General features: G+C 38.6%; 1 protein-coding gene across 3 annotated transcripts in view; it reads left to right on the top strand.

Annotated features, from left to right (window-relative positions):
• The window catches only part of LOC129725581 (mucin-2-like), a 151,265-nt gene that overhangs the window by 43,653 nt on the left and 91,062 nt on the right, over positions 1-16,550 (top strand). The window contains exon 1 of one of the 3 annotated variants that reach the window (XM_055681584.1): positions 12,807-13,066. The exons of the other annotated variants lie outside the window; for them this stretch is intronic. The gene's annotated coding sequence lies outside the window, so the exon portion shown is untranslated. Of the gene's footprint in view, positions 1-12,806; positions 13,067-16,550 lie in introns of those variants that run through there. 3 annotated transcript variants of the gene reach the window in all.

Here is a 16,550-nt window from a genome sequence, read left to right as displayed (position 1 = left end):
CGAATCCGTCAACTACCACGTTCTTGCACGGTCAGGCTTCAAGTAGGGTTCTATCAGCCAAACATGTGTTCACCTCGAAAGCAATGGTTGTGGATAATACATGAAATCTTATGCTTCACTTTTTCGATTTTTCTAGCTTTTGGGCTGCTTATGTTTTGTATACTATGTTCCAATAATGACTAGGTCGGCATTTTGTTAACAAACTTAAGACTATATTAGCTCGATGGATGGTCAATATGGAAATTTTCATTTTTAAATTATTAAGGCTTTGTATGCATGAAACTTTGCCAATTTTTCTATTTAATAGGCAACATTCGCATCGACAACTGAGAGAGAATCGGCGTGAAATGTCGTAGTGTTTCGATGTAAACCGCGTTTCCGGCTCGGGAGAATTTTACTCATATTAACGTTTTCGGAATATAATGATTTCGAGGGGTATACCCAGATACTTGTTCATGTCTCACTGTGACTGTTTAACCGAAGATTTCGTCCGGTCGATAAATATCGCGATTAACGAAAACGCGATGTATACCTTCCCAAGAATCGCGACGTGCGTTCCTTTTTTTCTCGGGATTGGGATTGACTCGGGATCGACAAATAGCTGATTGCTACGAGTAGCATGGGCTACATCGCGTGCGTCGTACGCAGAGGATCGCGACGTTTGGCTAGAAATATACTCATGGTTAGTTTTCGTAATAAGCGTTTTTCGCGGTATCTTATCGTTTTTTTAGAGCAGACAAAGTGTATACGAGAAACGTCGTTGGTCGATCTGTTAGGTAGAAAATGTCCGGTTGACCGAACCCCTAGAGACTCCGCGTCGGTACCTCCATAAGGTCGAATTATCTACATATAGATCAACAACGCGCAACTGATTTCGGTGTAAAGAGGATCACCTTACGAGGAGATATCATATTATTTGAAGTTGTCCCAATTTGATCAAAGGTCCAGTATCCTTGCGTACGATTTATTGTTGCGGTGTAACATTGTCAAACTGAATGACTTCGAATCGCATTATGAATATCGTGACGGAACTTGTTCGCGCGATACTTGTTCTAAAGAACCCGACACTCGAAATCAGCGCATCGTTTACCAAAACGAACCCTGCTGTGTACCTTGCCCTTTCTCCAACATCCCAGTGATTTCTCGTGGAAGTGCAGAGGTGTTCTCGGCTTCCAATAAGCGAGTATCACGTCAACATTTTCCTATACAAACTCCTTCTTTGACCTGCATTCGGATGCGGCCGGCGCTGGTATTGCCTAATATAAAGATTAAGGTCACCGGTTTGTACACATTGAGGATGCATGTTGGTCCCAAGCATCATCTGTTGGTTCTCTGTGTAATTACAGCTGATCTGGCAATAACGGAGTAGCAACAGCGGGCGGTCAATCATGCTCATGCTCATGCTCTAACTTAAACAACGCAACGAAAGGTGTTTTTTTATATTCATAAAATTTTCTCTAGGAATAAATTCTCAAATCTCAAAGTTACCAATTTTCCAATGCAGGCACTAAACTATTAATTATTTTAACAATTAATAGGTAAGCATGAAGATCTCGAATTGAAGCAAAACCTGATAGTTACTTTCAGATTTCGTAACTTGATCTTCTGTTTCTTCAATATGAACTTCAACGACAGCCTTATGATCAAAACAAATAAGTAATTGCTTCCAGCCAAGTTTCAAGCAAACATTGATTTATGAGAATAGTTTCGTGTCGCAGAACCAACTGTGTAAATGAATAATTATTATGTTATAAATTATCGAACTACAAAACCGCTGAACGGTGTTTCCTATTAATGAAAACAACACTGGAATTAAGTAGCGAATGGAATTCAACAACAACCAAAACGCAGACGTTTATTACAACAAAGAATGGAACAAAGCGTTTATAATAATGACAGGTTAATAGTAATAATGAAAATAATTTTGCTATCAAACAAGCAGTTTAGAGTTGGATTAAAACACCCCACGCTCTGGCATTTTTTTATCATTTTAAGCAGCCGAAGGTCATTTTCACGGTCTATGGCGGTAGCCAGCCGGCATGATGAACATTCCATTCTCTCCGTTGTGCATGCCAGCTAATTTGAGTTCATTTTCACTTCTAGCGTGAAACCTCGGCGATTAACAAATGACGGACCTGCGTCATAAAACTACCACCGGCTGCCTTTAGAGTGGATCTAATCTGCTCCAGTGGAGTATTCCATTCAAAGGCGATGTTTTACTTGCAACTAATTGCTCTTCGATGAACGATGAACGACGACTTACTTACGGACTGACTGCTATACTTGAGCTATTCAAAGTGCAGCAGCAGCAGCTGGCATTCCGCGCGCTAATACTAATGCTAATACCGCATGATTTGCACAAAGAAAAAAGACTTTATCGAGTACACTCTGGTTACCTTCGATCCTGGCCGTCACGTGTCACAATATTGCTGCCCCTTCAGACACTTAGAAGTACGAAAAAACTAGCAACTTAGCCAGAGGTCAAAGCCATCAATCCTGAACCAATCCTCGTCGTCTCACCAACTGGCAACTGACGGATCTCTTGTATTCCGTTCAGTCGAAGGCATGTCAAGCATGTGCTCTACCGTTTAATTACAAATTACAAGAGTCACAGACCCTGCGGACCGTCGCCGCGGAAAAGTGATGAATTTTATTCAATGCGAAGAATGACAGCCAACCGGGGTCGGGGTGGCATAATAAATTGTTTCGGTTCAGAGGTTTGCTGCCACCATGTCAAGCTGGATCAAGAGATTATTCAATTCGATTGCGGGCGGCCGCCCGGGAAAATTTTTCTAGTCTAGGATGGATTTCTTTTATTCAAAAAGTTCAAGTTATCGCAAGAATGAAATTGAATAATTATTGGGCTCCGCTTATGTGAAATCAAACTATGCTCTAATAGGATAATGATTGCCTTCTGTTCTGGTGATTGCGTTGCAGTGGGTGGTAGCTATCTAAGATCATAGCTTAAAAAGCAAAAATGCACTTCAGTAGCATAATTTCGTCATAGCCAATTCTGCATTTATTTCACTCGCCACAAGTGCCGTACCATATACAGGTCAGCAAACCTATCAATTATCGATTTTATTATGCAAGCTAAACGACCAGATGACCTCTCCCGAACGAGTCCGCATCATATAATCACCGTTGGTCTCGTTATGAATCGATCTCTTTATATCGCTCTGGCACTGTTATTATATTAACGACATGATCGTTTCCTTACCCGTGCACTGTTAAAGTGATATTTTTGCCTACTAAAAAGTACGTAACTTGCGCCGTGGTCCCGCGAACTGACGCTGCCGCAGCTCGGCGCCAGTAACTCGGGCAGCAGTAGCACGGTCTCGACTTTGTCAGTCTACTTCAGCTGGCGTGGCAGTTCCTTCACCCCTCGATAGGTAGCGGTGACTTACGGTCCTGCCCATGTGATTTGATACGGGAAATATTAACCATCGATTAGATTTGCATATAGTTTAGAACTTTGTGCTTCTGTGCATGCAGTTTATGAACATTGCGCTAGGAAACGATATTCTATTATAACATTTGCAGCACTTGCTCGACAAGTGCAGTGTTGCGCAAGCCAGGGTCGAAGAAACTTAAAATTTGTGCTCTTACAACTGACGTGTACCAAATTGGCACGCGGGTAGAAAAATCAAACGCTTATTTTTTCATAATAAGGGTCCAATTCTACAAAGCAGCCTTCAAGTGCATTGTTAATTCATTCCATTTAAATATATGATACAGCAATCGTAGATCGTCGATATAGATGTGAGGGATAGTGACTATTGATACTGATTTGAAATTCTAAAGCTGTTGTCTAAAACTGTGAATACTGAAGACTTGGAACTTATTTGTAACAAAATAAAGTCAATTTTTAAATCTATGTAATTCGTTTTTAATTTATGCTTTTTTTACTCCTGTTCTGATGTTTCTAAACCTTTCATGGAAAATAGGGAGAGCAATTTCTTGTCTCCTCGAGCTAACTTCGCTGCATGTAATTTGTCGCTCCGAAAGTGACATTCTTAAAATTAGATTATTCAGTGTCACTCCGAAGTGATTAGCTCGTAGAGCAAGTGAACATAGGTGATCGACGGTTCACTCAAAGCAAACCCAGTTTGGAGCAGGCTATATTACGTTACGAGATATTACGGGGTTACGAGATACCTCGAAAATAGAAATATGATAAGGAGTGTGTCTCACGCTTACAGTATGTATTTTGAGTGTTTGACGTTAGGCCACTCCGATGTAAACGGACCAAGGCAAAAAGAAGTAAACACTAAGATTACTTTTCCTTTTTAGCGTCGGGCTGGACTTAATAGAAAAGACAATCACATTTGTAATGTTTAAGATAGTAGGACCAGTTAGAGCCAGAAAGAAAAAAACTGTTCAAATAAAAAAAAACCTAAATTAATCCACTTAGCGGTCAGAACCAGCCTTTCTCATTCAAACTTTTATTTTTCAAAATAGATTTACATGAACGCTTCAATCCAATGAATGTATATTCACTTTTTAGGTTCTAAAATATTGATGTTGTAATCTATACATATAAAAATGCAGTTTGTATGTAGGGGTTTTTGATGCCGATAAAGGTTCCTATGAAAATTTGAGACCCCTCCCTCTTCTGGAAGAAAGGGGTCCCACACAAATGAAACATAAATTTCTGCACATCTCGAGAACTAATCAACTAAATGGAACCAAATTTGGCAGGTGAATGTTTTTAGAGGTAACAAATATGTGCATAATGGTTTTCTTCTATAAGGAAAGGGTCCCATACAAATGAAACATAAATTTCGCACAACTCAAGAACCAATCAAAAAAATACAACCAAATTTCGTATGTGAATGTTTTTAGATGTAACAAATATGTCCATAATGGTTCGACGCCCCTCCCTCTTTTGGAAGCACATGTTTCTGCTCGAATTTCTGCACATCTTGCGAACTAATCAACTTAATGGAACCATATTTGGCGAGTGAATGTTTTTAGTGGTAACAAATATGTTCCATAATCGACCTCAAGCAACATTTTGGATGGTGAGATGGCAACTTCCGGTTTCTGGAAAACAGCCAAAAATGGCCGAATTCCACCCAATATAATAATATCCGGATCTAGAATGATACACAGGAGCTAAAATCGACCACAGAGACCATTTTGAATTCTAAGATGGCGACTTCCGGTTTCTAAAAAACAACTGAAAATGACCAAATACCACCTAATATGAGTGTTTTTTTTTAACCAGTATGACGTTCAAAATCCAGAAATTGTCTCCAAATGCCATTATGAAATGAGTGTTTCTTTAACCTGAATGACGCTTAGAGGCCAGAAATTGTCCCCAAATGCCATTTTGAAATCCAAAATAGCGACTTCCGGTTTCTGAAAAACAGCGGAAAGTGAGCAAATACCACCCAACATGATATCTCCGGAATCGTAATGATGCACTGGAGCCACAAATCGACTTCAGACAACATTTTGAATTGTAAGATGGCAATTTCCGGTTTCTGGAAAACAGCCTGAAATGGACGATTCCCATTAGATATGAGTACCTCCGGAACCAGAAAGATCCACAGAAGCTAAAAATTGATAACAGACACAATCTTGAATTTTAAGATGGTGGCTTCCGGTGTCTGGCAAACAGTCAGAAATGACTAAATACCATTCAATATGAGTATCTCCGGAGCCAAGCCAAGAAGCTAAAAATTGGCCTCAGACACCATCATGAATTGTAGGATGGCAACTTCTGGTTTCTGGAGTAAATATATTCTGAGCAACGCTCAGAAACTTCAACTTAAATAAAAATTATGTTGAGGCCACATATTTTATTCTAAGCAGTTGGTTTTAAACAGGTTTTGGGTTACGTTTCTTTACAAATCTTTTGAACCACATCATAAATTATTATGAAATAAATAACTTGTTAGAGACAATCCGTTTGTATGGCAACTATTTTGTTCAAATAGCTTAAATAATCTTTGAGATAAGAGACTTCCGTTATTTTTACAATTCGATACATTATGGTTAAAGTAAAAGTGTTACTGTAATAAAATAATTAAGAATCATTGCACAATGGTCCAGAAACCAAATTCAGGAGAAATTTGGGTCTAGAGCTCTATGGAAATGTTTCAGAGAAAAACTTTCTTCTACAAAGTTGTTACATATGATAAAGCGCTTATTGAAAAATTATCAAAAAATAGGGTGACCAAAATTTTCTATGCAATCATATATCTAACTTTTTTATTTTTGTTGATAGAATCAAAACTTCTTCAACAATGTTATAGCTACAATAATTTCAAGTAACTTTGTAAAAGAAAGTTTTTCTCTAGCTTTGAAAATAACCGATTTATATTAAAAAAAAAAACATTTTCTGCTCCAACTTCTTTATTTCAAGTTTCACCTCAAAACTGTTTTTGAACGACTTTTTGAGCTTTTTAAGAGAAACAATTTGCAATGCTGATATCGTAAATATCTCAATTCTACTCAAAGTTATTAATGTTTTTCATCCAAAAATATGCGTTTTTGATTTGTTTCTCATTTTTTTTGGGCAAACATAAAAAATATCTATTGGTCTCATTTTGAAGGGCATATTTGACTCTATAAATGGAGGAATTTTGAAAAATATATTATTTCCTAAATTTGAGTAAATTCAATTTAAAAACATGACAAAAATTTCAATAACTTTATACATTATGCGTATAAGGAACCATTCAAATATTACATAACGCAGAGTTTGCCAATTTTCAATACCCACCCATTCCCATGTAACGCAATTCTACTTGTTTGCCACATGCAATATAACGCTTCGCTGAATACCCCCCCCCCTTTGAGCGCGTTATGTATTATTTGAAAGATCCCTAAAAGCACGCATATTTATTTTTTTGGTATTTTTTTTACAACTAGAAGTGATAACCTTCAATTTGATCTCAAATTATCGAAAATGGATCAACTGGTTCAAAAGTTATGATTTTTGAATAATAAATATATATCGAACAGCTGTCTTTTATGGTCACCCTATATGGGGCACCTGTCAGATGTTTGGTGATTTCCATGGCTCACTCATTAACGGGCATTGGTTGTCCGATTTGGAAAACATGAAACATGGTTAAATGTAATCAAATTCCAAAAAAGTTGCAACCTAATTTCCGAAAAATTACTATGAATCCCCTTCGATTCCAGTATGTCATAAATACACAACTGAAGGGAATAAGTACACTAAAGTCGCTTTTTACGCGGGGGATACATGCCGCGTAAAAAAACGCATAAAAAAACCGCGTAAATTCCGGAATCCGCGTAAAAAACCTCGTAAATTCCGGAATCCGCGTAAAAAAAACGAGTAAAAAAAACCGCGTAAACTCCGGAATCCGCAAAAAAAAACCAGCGTTAAAGCTGCATTCTGAGTGAAGGGAAACTGAAATCCGCGCAAAAAATACCGCGTAAATCCCGGAATTCGCGTAAAGAAAGCCGCGTAAAAAAACCGCGTAAAAAGCGACCTTAGTATATACGAATAAAATGAAACTGAAAGTAGCTGTCAAAATCTGCCTTTCCGCAAAATAACATATCTTAAAATTTGTGTCAAAAAATTTGCAAAAACAGACACACCTCCCCTAAATTGAGAAATAGCGATACACTGTCTTTAAAAAAAATGTTAACCTTAATCTCAAGTTTGTAGAACATTTGAACAATGTCAAAAGTAAGATAAGAGCGTTATCACGTAAAAACATATTATAAGGGGGTGCTTTACTTTTATAGTTTATAAATTTGTCAGGTTAAGAGATATTTTTTTTTAATTCTCTACAAACTTGCTCGAAATAGCTAGTTCTACAATGTGTCGGAAGAAAGTTCCCAAGTTCATCAAGAAATAAAAGAGTTGAATCATGGATCCTAACCTCAATTGTTTCGTCCTCCATGGATAGAGAAATGCGATAGTGTTTCCCGTGGTATTCCAGCTCGTATTGCATGTTGTGGCTCTGGACCAAGTTCTGGATTATCTCGAGGGGTTAAGTTCCAACGTAGACATTGCCGTTGATGATTTGGAGATCTTTGACCTGGGTCGAGGAAAAGTTTAGTTATTGCACAAAAAATTCAGAGATGACGGTGCATTTGAGCCTGTTTGGAACTGCCTTTAAGTTGATGACGCAGATTCGGTCGACCGTAGAGCTCATTTCGTTGCCAGGAATGTTCCGCGGAAACGATGATGTGAAAAATTTCACAACGAATGGAGTCCGCGAAATACCGAGAAAAAAAGGAGCTGTTATGGAAAACACGTGCGTCCTGAAACATAACTGTTAAAGTACTATTATGTTGTTGTACTATTACACTACAACATATATTTGTTCAAAACCCTGATTGGATGAGCCTCTTCGCTCATTTTATTGCATGGTGCGAAATGTTTAAAAATAATCTAATTTCATTTACAGAACAATGTTTCACTTGTGGCTCGAGACTGTTATTTGTTCATTTTTTTTGAGTGAGAATGAACGATCTCAACAAAAATTTGTAGCACGTAGGTGCGCGATTAGGTGAAACGATGAATCGAACGGACAAGTCAGCTTCGAATCCAAACATTTGATTTGAAGCAACACTCTGCGATTCATTTGCTGTTGTGGTTTGCTGATACCATATTCTTGTATGACCGAAGAAACTTAAAATCACTACCTTCAAAATTATGTGTGAGGTCTATTTCCGGTCTTTGGATTTCATCATGGTTCAATAAAAACAATCTTGATTGCAGCTCTGATTAGTCGCAATCTGCGATCAGAATAAGGCAAAATAGCAGAATAATAAGCGTAAAAATCACAATTTTTGCATTTTGGTAGACGCGTAGCTGATTCTCCAATTGATTGCTGCAAGAATAAAGGAAATCCGTTGAAAGATGCCTGAGTTATGAGCATTTGAAATTGTACAAATTACGTGACGTATTTTGTTGCATTTAACACCTTAAGTGAGGTTCGCGTGGTTGCCGATTTCACACACTGGGGTATTCAACATTCAAGCTATTTCTCGTTCTTTCTTGCTGTCTTCTTTGCTGGCATTCGCTCCCGAGATCATATACACACACGCGCGCCTGCTCTTTTACTCACGTGTAGTGGCCTTCTCGCGAGCACTACCAATCGAGTACAATTATTTCAAGATGCATTACGATAGTTGTGGAGGGACAAAAAAATATTTCAAATGGGGTAACGGACTACTTCGGTAGCGGTTTGCTTAGGTTGGTTGTACATTAGACTGCTATGAAGAACATACTAAAGCAGTCCGATACCTTACACTTTCCAGTATGCGATACTTCACAGATTCTTCCTCCACGTTCGGCTGTCGGTATACGAAGCAAAACCGAGTAGATGAAAAAAGTAGTTTCGTTTCCGAGCACAGTTTTTTAAGCACTCCTCCTTGTTGAGCAATTTTAGTCGAGTACTTCTACTCGCTAGCAAAAACTACTCTTTTTCAGTCGCTGAGTAGCAACACAGAAGAGTTTTTACGTGACGGTGCGTGCTTGTTGCTACTCAGGGGAATGCATGAAGAAGAAAGAGTATCTCGAAAGCGTGTGTGCAAAAAACTTGAGAAGCGTAGCATATGTCTCGTTCTCAATCAGAACGGAGGAGAAGGGTTTTGCTTCTCGCTCGCTTTGCAACACTGTTTACAGCAGTTATCACAGAGTAGAGTAAAGTAACCTTAGCTTACTAAAAACTGGTTGTTCTCTTGATATGAATTGGAATTTAGAGTAAAATAACCCACAGTTAGGGTAAAATAACCGGAAACTCGAGGGATTCCCAGAAAAGTTCCAACGGAAAACAACTTACCCAGCCAATCTGCATCAGAATCACGAGAAACAATTATAAATTTTAATTTATGTTGAAGGAAATTGAGTTAAAGGGTTATAAACCTGTTTAGTTTCCAAAAAATCGATTTTTTTATTTTGAAATACAACATCTTGAAGCCATTTTTACAAACTTAAATGAAGATCTGAGCAATAGGGCGAAAGTTAGAGCGATTTGCAGCGTGCCTGACCAGGGCTGCATAAGCAAAACTTGAAACTGTATACGCGTTAATCTCGGAACGGTGTTTCTCGAAAAAAGACTTTGCCACACGGCGGTTGAACGATTGATTTTTGGTACACAAAGTTTAACCTTGCAGGAGATATAATTTTTTCTCGAGTAAGGAGGTATAATCTGACGAGTGGTCCACTATAAGAAAATGGTCCACTATAAGGTAATTTACCCTATAAATATTTCTCATGAATCTGATGCAGGTTAGCTATATAAGATGTTTTCCGACGAAAGTTTGCTGGCAATCCTTCAAGTTTTCGTATAAATTGAGGTAATCTGACCGGTGGTCCACTAAAAGAACGTGGTCCTACCAGGGTAATTTTACACTCTGTCAAGAAAATAAACAGTTTGTCGACAGAGTGTCCCACTGAAGGGGTGGTATTAGCAAGGTAGTTCTACCCCATATTAAAGATTCTGAACGTGGTCCATCCAAGGTAGATTTACCCTACAAAGTTGTAAGTCGAAAAGGTAAAATTTGAATTGGTTTCTGGCAAAGTAGAAAAGTAAAAATAAAACACGTTTGAAAAAAGCTTTTATATTTTCCAACCTCTCGAAGTTTTCCAATAAACAATTTTATTCCTCTTAGGCTTTTCATAAAGTTTTGAAGCTTGACTATTCTTAGTTGGCTCACGAAAGTTTGTGATAGATGTGTTTATAAATAACTGACATTCAAAAGCCAAAAAGCTGAAATAGAAAATCAAAATTATTGCACTTTTACAACTCAGAAATAACCAAACTGAACAAAAACTCCAAATCAAGCAATAAAACGCTTCTGAAGGCTAGAAAGAAAAATGTCTAAAATTGGAGCAAAAATTCTTCACAAACTAGAGAAAAATAACAAATCGTGAAAGTAGCAGTGGATTAGGATAAAAAGAGATATTAACCGAAACAGCTTCAAATCAAATCACAGAACATCGACGTATTGCTGTAAAACAAAGTTTACAACTCCTATTATAAAACTTAAAAGCCAACGCCCAGTTTGAAGTAATAAACATGCCACTTAGCACTCAGGGTTTCTCAGTTTGTCAGCATGGTTTCTGAGCTTTTCCTCAAGCCAATATTTTATTCCCATTCACAAATGTACCTTTACCTTCTCTGTATTAACAAATTGTGCCTACCATGTTTAACGTTAGACACAAGCAGCTCGGGTTCAGTAAATAAGACACCTGGTCCGGTTGAGAAGGAAAAAACTATCAAAGAAATAGGAGCGCAGGCCATACATATATTTATCATCCACCTTCGGACACTACCGCGTTTGGGTGGCACAGAAGAGTGAAAGACTTCATTAACGCGCAGACACACATATATTCCATAAAGCTCTGCAGGATCGAATAAGCGAGTGGGCGCTGCTCTGGCTTGGTAGTTATTATTACATGCTAACCGCTCACCTTGTCCTTCGATTGATTATGCCAAATCAGTGCGCGCCAAAGTAACAAACATGTCGGTAAGTTGATTAATCATCGTTCACGATTCGATATGGGTTACGTGCGGCGAGTTGATTCGGTTTTAGGAGGGGTCTTGGACCCAATCTTTTTTGGGTGGACCTTAGTTCCGGGAATATATAGGTTCGTCTGACATTTGCGTTATTACGTTCTTCACATATATTTATATTGAAAGGTACCATGTTTACATCCAAGATCCAACGCAGATAAACAAATTATTGACCTTTTCCGCACAACAGTAGAAGAAGGAGAACAACAAAAAATGTTCCGGTTATTCACATCAACTTGGTTGTATACATATTAAATGCTACTGGAAACCGATGGTTAATAATTCGCAGTGTAAAATAAAAACAACTCTTCGTCAGCTAAGCAGCTTTTTACTTCCTGCCATTCATAAATTGCTAAGTATTTCAATAACATAGCATTCCAGCCTCGATCGGTTGCTACTTAGCAGCCAAGGTACAATATGGAAAATGAGGTAATCCATGCGCATACCCATTCTGTAAAGCCAAACCGCACGTACTCGCATAATAGATCAAACGAAACTTCGACCTCCACCAGCTTGGATACGTTGGCCGTTCTTTTTTTTTCGTCGTCTCACCCTACCATTGCTGCACTCCTCCTCCTCCTGTGCCATAAACCAACTGGCTTCCAAGACCTGTCGACTGCCTGCCGCGCTGCCGTGGCGGGAAAGCGTTTTTTATTGGGTGTGGGTTGGGTCGCGAAACCTGTGTATTTTTTTCCTCCCTCAAACTATATCAAACATCTAGTGCTTTTTCAACGCGATCTCAACGACGCGTTCTATGCAGCTTTACTCTATACTCCATACAATCCCTTTTCTTTATCGTGGGCTACTCAAGAATCGAACATGGTCACCACAGTCTTCGGTCCTATCGCGCTCTACCAGCCAAAGCCTTCGATGGTCCGGTGTCCAATCGCCACAGCCAGTCTGTAACCTGTGCGCGGTCGGTTTGCGTGGTGGAGTCGCGAACGTGTGAGAGTTCCGCAGCAACGTGGTTGCTGCCGGTGTGGTGCGTGCGAACGTCGTAACGCAAACGCAAGCTGTTCTCTGGCGATGTGGCGTCCAATAAATCAAAACCACCAAGTTTCCACATGTCCACAACATCGAGTGACCAAAACTCACACAAAAAATATAAAATAAGACATAACCAACAGCCACTGCGGGTAGAGGATTATTTATGTGTCGTTTGCGTTTCGTAGCAAGTGAAAACTAAATTCAGTAAGTGCGAAATAATTTGTCCGTATTTATCCAGATCTTGAGGGCAGCTTTCGAGCGTGCCGCAATTTTCCGAGAAGGAAACCATTTTTCTCCGCGCTGGTGTCGACACGGAATAAACAGTGAGCCGCTGACAGCAGCCGCAGTGCGGCGCGGTACGGCAAGTGAAATAATATTACACATCGTCCCGGGTCCAAAATAGTGAAGGTGTCGTAAATGGGATCATGTGCGATGCTAATTGTGCATTCATGTTACGACCGGAACGAAAGCCCTTTCTGCGCTGTTTGAAGGACTGCTAGGGAGGATCTTCAGCTGGGCGAATTGGTGGTGAAGTTTTGCTGTGTGGCAGTTTGCGCAGTCAGGTGTGTATGAATTGTCGTGATGCTTAGAATTTCTACGTCTATATAAGTCCAGTTGAAAGTTATTCCTGCTCTATGATCGCTTCTTATAACCCAATTCTCAATTATGCGTTATTATTTCGTGTTATTTACGCAAAATTTTCATAATTTTGTGTTTTTCTTTATGAAATAACTTTATGACACTGTTTTTATATTTTTGGCACTGATTCTTATGAACAGTGAGTCAGTGAACATTCTATCTAAACATGATTAATTCGCGAAAAAAAGTAATAAAAGCTATATTTGGTCGGCGTGCGACCAGACCGAACCAAGCGCCTTTTTTTTAAATTGAGTTTTTGACACCAGTGGATGTTAAATTTGATAATCTATCTTTCATGATAAAACGAAATCATTTGAACAGTTTATAATGGTATTATAACAAAATTTCTTTGCAGCAGTTTGCAGGAAACATACGGGGTGGTTAAACTTTGATCGCCGATTACTCGAAATAAAGTTTTTGGCGCTTGGTTCGGTCTGGTCGCACGCCGACCATTTATGCTCGTTAAAACATTTGAAATATACGACCACATCAACTAGAAGAAACACTTATTACAGCGAGTCTCTGTTAGAGCGATTAGCAAGTGAAAACATGGTATGTAAAACACAAAAAAATAGCATATAAACGAATGGTATACACACTTAATTTATCTCGGCAAACTTGAAAACAACTATGCGTCTCCTTTAAGAGGAAACGATGAGGATGACTTGTTACAGAATTGAAAATACACGCACACCACGGAAAAACTAACGATTTTTGATACAATTTTATTCGGACAACTTAGAAGTGGTGAAAGCAGCACTTTTTCTTATATTTATATTTGTTTTTGAGAGTGTCTATATTTCTAGCATGTATATCTTGAATCAGATGAAAAATGGTTTTGGAATATTTCAATAGTAAAGAAATGACTCAGTTCAACAAAAATTTGCTTTTGTCTGATCCAAGAAAATTGTCAGCAACATGTCAATTTTGCCCCAGTTCCTCTACAATACTAAAAAAGGTTTATCTCGACGTTAGATCAGCTTATTTGAAATCTGTTTATTGTAATATTCAATTGTAATATTCAAGAGTGTCAGTGATCCAGATTAATTTTATCGAAGATGCGATGACTTTGTCTCCAACCTGAAGCGAGATTTTTATGTTTTGATCAGTCCTGGCCAAAAATGCGACCCCCTTCCCTCGCAAAAGGGGAAGGAACATGTAAAGGCAAATTGTTATTGTATCTTGGAGTATCGCTTATACCTTTGATATTACATTGAACAAATTGAACAGAGCCCAAGAGTCTTTTGATGAAAAAACTATTTTTAGCCCTAAAGCTACATACTAAATTTCAACTTTTTCAGTTTCTATTTCTCAAAGTTCGAACAACCATTAATGCTTTGCTAACATTGAGTAGTTTTTTATAAAAAATTAGAAGATGTTGTTTTTTTTTAGATATTGTATAACTTGTAATATGTTCTTATCCTTCTCTTTTTCTTAGGGCGAATAATTTTTTTTGAAGGACTAAAATACCAGCTATTTGTTGGTCTCATCAGCGTTAACGGTTATGTTTAACATAAATTGTTATTTTCCGGTGAACAATTTTCCACCGAAAAATATCAATTAATGAGATGCATAAAATACTATCTACAAATTAATCTGTCTTTGGTAAAACCAATCAAACAAACCTCTCTGGGTCTAATTTATTTGGTTAACTTAGTTTTTCAATTTTTTTTCCTCTACGATCTGACTGCCATCAATGTTTGTCTTACTTTTTGCAGTTTCCATAAAATAGAATTTGATTTAAAGAAATGAGCTCATTGCGCGATATTTAATTTTTAATTTTTGATTAATGTTTTTTTTTTTCTTTTAAAAGACAAAATTATTATTTACAACTTTGCCAAAGGCGTCACACCGATCAAACAAACAGTTCCGGCTTTAGAAATCTCTGTAATCATTAACACAATTTTCACGTTAGTCTTTTTCAAAAACTAGTCTTAATAATTTATTTGCGACATGGGTATTTTCAGAACTAGGATGTCATCCAGAGAATAAATATAGATTCCTGACGCTATTTGTAAATCCAACATGGCAACTTCAGTCTTTTGGAAAGTTGAATAAAATAAGGTAAATCTTCTATTTAAGTACTTTCCAATTTCGGTATTTTTGCAACCGCAAGGACTGTACTAACTTTTATTTTTGCTATCGATCCAGTGCCTAATCCAGAGTACGGCGTCATGTCACTCGGTCTTGGGCTGCTATCCTTCAGTCCCCTCTAACACCTATTACACAGGCATCCTCGTCCACAGTACATATCCAACGAGTGCGGGGTCTACCCGGCCTCTATCGGGATTCCTTTTCCGGCATTCTAACTACATGCCCAGCCCACTGTAGCCTGCTGTGTTTTATTCACTTGACTATACCTGCCGATTTGAATGCCTGCAACACCTCACAGTTGCAGTTGGCCGCCAGGATTGAATGCAAGAATCTACGCTCAAAAACACCTAGAGCTCGCCGATTAGCCTTTTCCAATATCCATGCTTCATGACCATAGGGGACCACCGGAAGTATCAGTGGTTTAAAGAGTGCTAGTTTTGTATGGGTTTGTAGACTGCGGGGCCTTTATGACGAGCCCAATTCTCGTAGCTTCCCTTCTGAGAGGTCCAAAGGCTTCTTCCACTACGGTTGATATCAATAATGTTTATATGGTCGTAAAATCCAGGAGCATGTGAGACTTCGTCATGATGGTGCCACTTCTCTGCACGCCATCCCTCCATATAGCCCCTTCTAATGCGATGATGAACAATAAATTTGAAAAACCGTCACCCTGCTTTAAACCATTTAACATCACGAGCGTACGATATCTCACCGGCTACCTTGATGCTTGATGTGGAACCATCAAGAATGGCACGAATCAGTCTAATTAGTTTTGCTGGAAAACTATGTCCGAACATTATCTGTAATAACTCATTTCTCTTAACTGATTCGTACGCTGCCCTGTAGTCCATGAACAGATGATGGGTCTGCAAGTTAAATTCTTGAAGATTTGTCGCCAGGTGAACATACCTCCCCCTCGAAAACCACGTTGGTATTCGCCAACAAAGGTTCTCTGCAACTGCCCTAGTCAGTGGAATAGGATGCGGGAAAGAAGTGTTCATTTTAGCATGGTCAGATGAATGGCACGGTACAGTTGTTCGCTCCCGACTTTGAAACGCTCGGCGGGAATGCCATCCTTCCCTTTAACCGCTCTTTAACCGCTTTCTTAACCTCGTCCATGGTTGGTGGATCCACAGCTTGTCCATCATCCTCTTGTCAGTGGATCTATCTGCTCGACATACCCCTAGCTCATCCGTCGCTCGTTGGTACTTATGTCGAACTCGTTTTCGCGGTGTAGCTACACTTTCCCGGACTACACTTTGCAGCTTGAAATAGAACATTTTTAGTGTAGTTGCATTGGTATGCGTAATAATA

This window comes from Wyeomyia smithii, chromosome 2 (assembly GCF_029784165.1).
Source record: "Wyeomyia smithii strain HCP4-BCI-WySm-NY-G18 chromosome 2, ASM2978416v1, whole genome shotgun sequence".
In the NCBI taxonomy this organism is placed as follows: domain Eukaryota; kingdom Metazoa; phylum Arthropoda; class Insecta; order Diptera; family Culicidae; genus Wyeomyia; species Wyeomyia smithii.
This window is presented reverse-complemented; position numbering and strand designations above follow the sequence as displayed.